At 35.5% G+C, this 4,343-nt stretch overlaps 1 long non-coding RNA gene across 1 annotated transcript; it reads left to right on the top strand.

Annotated features, from left to right (window-relative positions):
* Positions 1–437: 437 nt before the first annotated feature.
* On the top strand, positions 438–1,521 carry LOC131611682 (uncharacterized). Its single transcript, XR_009287086.1, has 2 exons — positions 438–708; positions 1,251–1,521. It is a non-coding gene; the product is annotated as an uncharacterized LOC131611682 (long non-coding RNA).
* The last annotated feature ends 2,822 nt before the right edge of the window (positions 1,522–4,343 follow it).

Genomic DNA, 4,343 nt, shown 5'->3' with positions numbered 1-4,343 from the left:
GGACAAATCGTACAAGTACGTACGAACCCTCCTTGATTCATCCATTAAAACTCAAAACTTGACTCGATTAAAAGCTATTTTTATATCATTTTTTAAAATATTTGAAAAGAAATTCTAAACATACATATAAAGTGAAGATATTTTTGGTATTTTCTATGAAAATAATAACTTTTAATTAAAAGGGAACTTTAAATCTAAAACAAAAATTTTGGTGTTTTGAAAATGTTTAAGAAAATAAATATTAAAAGATAAAAAAAACTACTTGGGTCAGTGGGGGTGTGACCCAGATGGGGGGTAAGGCCCAAGAACTAATAAAAAAAGACATAAAGAATAAAAATAATGGACCGGTCCGGGTCGGGTTAGTGTGACCCGGATCCAGCCATACTTCAAATCCTACTTGGTTTCCAACAAAACCCTAAATGAAAATAGGAGAGAGGCAGCGCCTCCTCCCCTCTCTCTCACACTCGTTCTTGTTCAGTTCCCAGAAACGAAAACAACAACAAAAAGAGATCCTCTCATCGCGATTCTCTCCCTCCCCCTGTTTGCGCGATCAACAACAACAACGAAATAGCACAACGGCAACAATCAAAGCAATAAAGTCCTTATCCCAAATGAAACCCTAAACCCCAATTTTATTACGATTCACAGTTACAGATACATGATACGAGTTCGATCGGAAATCAGAAAATATGAAATAGAAGAACTCAGGTACATTACATTTTGGCTTCCCCTTGATCTTCTTCGATCAACTTCTGCTTTCTTTGCTCTTCGATTCTGTTTCGTCTTTCTCTTCCGAGTATGTTGTGTTTTGACTCATGCTGCTGCTATTGAGACTATTGTATGTGTGTTACTGTTTGGGGTAGTTTTGTGAGTGTTGTAGAGAGTATGTATGAAGGAGGGGTTTGTGAGTATCACGGTTTTGTGTGAAGGTTGTGTTGTGAAGTCTCCGTTTTTTTGTGCAGAAATTCGAAGGTTATAGAGTGAGGTTTAGTGTGTACGGAATGAGGATGTATGCAGGGTATTGAGTTAGGTTATTGAGTTAGGTTTGAAGGGATGAGTTGAGTGAGTATTGAGGGTATGTTGTTTGAGAGTGTGAGGGAGTGTTGTGGCTGTTTTTCTCCTCCCCTTGCTGTTGTGATGAGTACATGTTTATATAGGCTGAGATTAGGGTTTTAGATGTAGAATTGGGGGGAAAATGGTATGAAGATTTGAACAATTGAAGTAACTGTTTTTGTTGCTTTTTGATGCAGGGACTTGTCTTGCCATTTTTGTGCAAGTTTTGGACAGTTATGTGCAGCAGCAAGAAGCAGGTTTCTTGGAGTGTTATGGCATGGTGGAGAGGTAGCAGCATGGCATAGCAGGGACACGTGAAGACAAGAAATTTGTATTATTTTGGTCTTTTCCGCTGATGCAAATACACTGATGTAAATGCAAATGCAAATTGATGCAAAAAAACACTTTGGGCTGTAACTTAATAATTTTTGGTACATCTTTGTAAATTGGAGTTTTTTTGGACTGATTTATTGGACGAAAAGAATGAATATCTTAATGAAATAGATTTTAAAATAAATAAATAAATGGTTAATGACAATTGAATTATTTTAATTCTATTTCCATTCAAATTTAAATTAGTATTAATAATTAAAATATGATTTTAATTAATAATTCCAATTCAAAAATGTCTTGAAATAAAAATATAAAACAATGTGAAACAAAAATCAACTAGAGATGCAAAAGTTTTTTTTTTTCGACTTTAAATAAAAAGTCAATTTTTCGTTAAATATACAAAGACGCGATAGTTAAACGATGAATGTATGCAAAGTATGAATGTGACAAACCAGAGATGAATAAAATATCTGGGTCAAAAATTGGGGTATGACAGATGCCCCTATTTAATTATCTTGAGCCAGGCGTCTATGGCGAAAAGTAATTAAATACCAGAAGACCCAAATTTTTGTCCTTCTTATGCAGATGAAATGCAATGCATGGACTCTTTTTTCTTGAATGCAATATGATACGAGACATATGTTGAATTTTGCGGGGAATCAGGCGCCACAAGAGACAAACTATCAGTGGAATGTGGCATCCAAGAATAGCACTGGACAAAAACAAGGACCAATATCAGCCAGTGTACTGAGGAAGGCAAAGGAGAACATTAACATCAGCTAATGTACTGATGAACAAAAGGATATATATTATCAGCTAATGTACTGACTAAAGACGAAAAGGATACACGACTCAAATTAATGTACCGAAGAGGGAAAAAAGGATGATATCATCAGTTAATGTACTGAAGATGTGAAACAAATCGACCTGCATCAGTCAATGTACTGATGAGGGAAACAAGAGGGAACTGTTATCGGCTAATGTACTGACGAAAATGACTCTTATACCAGCTAATGTACTGATAGGGAAGGAGGAAATAGACCAACGTCAGTTAATGTACTGACGAAGATAGGTCTTATACCAGCTAGTGTACTGATAAGGATGAAATAACTATGACCAATCATCAGCTAATGTACTGATGAAGGGAAATAGGAGACAGCTGACATCAGCTAATGTGCTGATGAAAGTCTTACATTAGCTATTGTACCAATGAGGGGCAACAAAAGTGCGTATTGTCAGTTAATGTACTGATGATAGCAACAAAGGGTGATTAACATCAGCTAATGTACTGATGAACATAATAGAGAGTTAACATTATCAGCTAATGTACTGATGAATGTAAGGCGAAACTACCTTGGTAAATGCCAAGTTAGTTGGACTTAGATCTCGATGTGAGATGTTGATAACAACGGGACCTAAAAAGAATATAAATGAGCATGAATTCTGTTTCGATGCATGATAATGAATTTTCTATGCATGATGAATGATCATTGCAATGCAATTGGTTATGACAACTGAGTTAGACTCTTTTGTGAGACAAGATTGGAACTCTGGTTCCTCAACACAGGAACACTGCCAACTCTGTTATGCTTAAACATGGTTTTGTCACATTGATGATCCTCTTGGGAAGGACTGATAAATTGTTTGGAGATCGCTGAAAGAGACTTCCCCTGACTAGTTGGATCGTTGCTTCAGTTCTTGAAATAAATGTTGGGAATGCTTGCCCCAGTATAAGTCTTGAACAACAGGATCTTGAAGTAACATGCCCCTGATAAGATCACTGATCAAGTTTCTCGACTGTTTGAACTTCCTTGAAAGATGAGTACTTGCATGCAAATAAAATGTTCATTCAAGAATAATAATTTTAATGCGATGTTCAAAGCGTATTTTGAAATCAAAATCAATGTAGGAATGATATTATTGTAAAGCAAATGAGACAAAGGATCAAACACAATGGTATAGACATTCAAAGTGATGGATAAAGCAAAAGGTATGGTAAAACAAACAATTTGCAAAGATCTTTAGGAGTCAGGTTAATGCAACCTTGTTGTAGTATGCTTTTCAAAATAAACCTTGCTTCAATTAGGTCTTTTGAAGGTTGTAACGTGGCTTGGTTCACGGTTTCTGAAACAAAAGATATAGGCTCAAAGTATATTTGTACCCACCCCATTCTTTGTGATGATCTCCAATCCTACGCTCAGTTAATTTCAAATTATGCATTCAGGTTCCAAGAGGTTTTTGGACTTGCACCTATGATAATGATGATGGTTTAAGGACCAAGGGAATCTTTGAGATGGCAGTCACCTCTTCCTTTTAATAGTCACAACGCTTTATTGTTGTTCAAGGAAATTATTGACTTCTCTTTTTTGCTTTATATCCCTAACTTTTGCCTGAACTGTTTCTTTTTGAGATTACAGTCAGCGGGATGCCCCAGTTTTGCCTAAGTCTCCTTCGTAGGTTTTGACTTAGCGGGCTTTTTCTTTATCATTGAATTTTTTTTTTTGTTGTTATTGGAAAGATAGTAACTGCCTTGATAATGATTGATGATAACCATCTAGGTCACCATTGATTGAAACCCTTATTGGAAGATGTACTTAATGATTATCTTGAAATTGGATGCATAAGCAAATTAACTGAGAACTACCCTGCCCCAGGTTAAAATTGCGGGTTTTTTCGTCTAAAAAGAAACTCCAACTTCAAAGGCTCAGAGGGGTTGACAAGGGATTAACTTCCTTATTTCTCCAGTATTTGGGGATTGAAACAATGCCTTTACATCATCAGCAAAGTTTTATTTGAAAGCATATAATTCAACAATTTTGGGTATTTTGTTTTCATCATCCTCCCTCCAATCTTTGCATAAAGAAAAAGAACAAGAGATATATTTTCGTTGTTTTTTTTTTTAAAGATAAAGTATAAAGATAAACACAATAAATGTAAATGAATTGATTCAAATATGT

The sequence above is a fragment of the Vicia villosa genome, linkage group LG6, assembly GCF_029867415.1.
Source record: "Vicia villosa cultivar HV-30 ecotype Madison, WI linkage group LG6, Vvil1.0, whole genome shotgun sequence".
NCBI lineage: Eukaryota > Viridiplantae > Streptophyta > Magnoliopsida > Fabales > Fabaceae > Vicia > Vicia villosa.
Note: the sequence above shows the minus strand (reverse complement) of the source record. Positions and strands in the feature narration are given on the sequence as shown.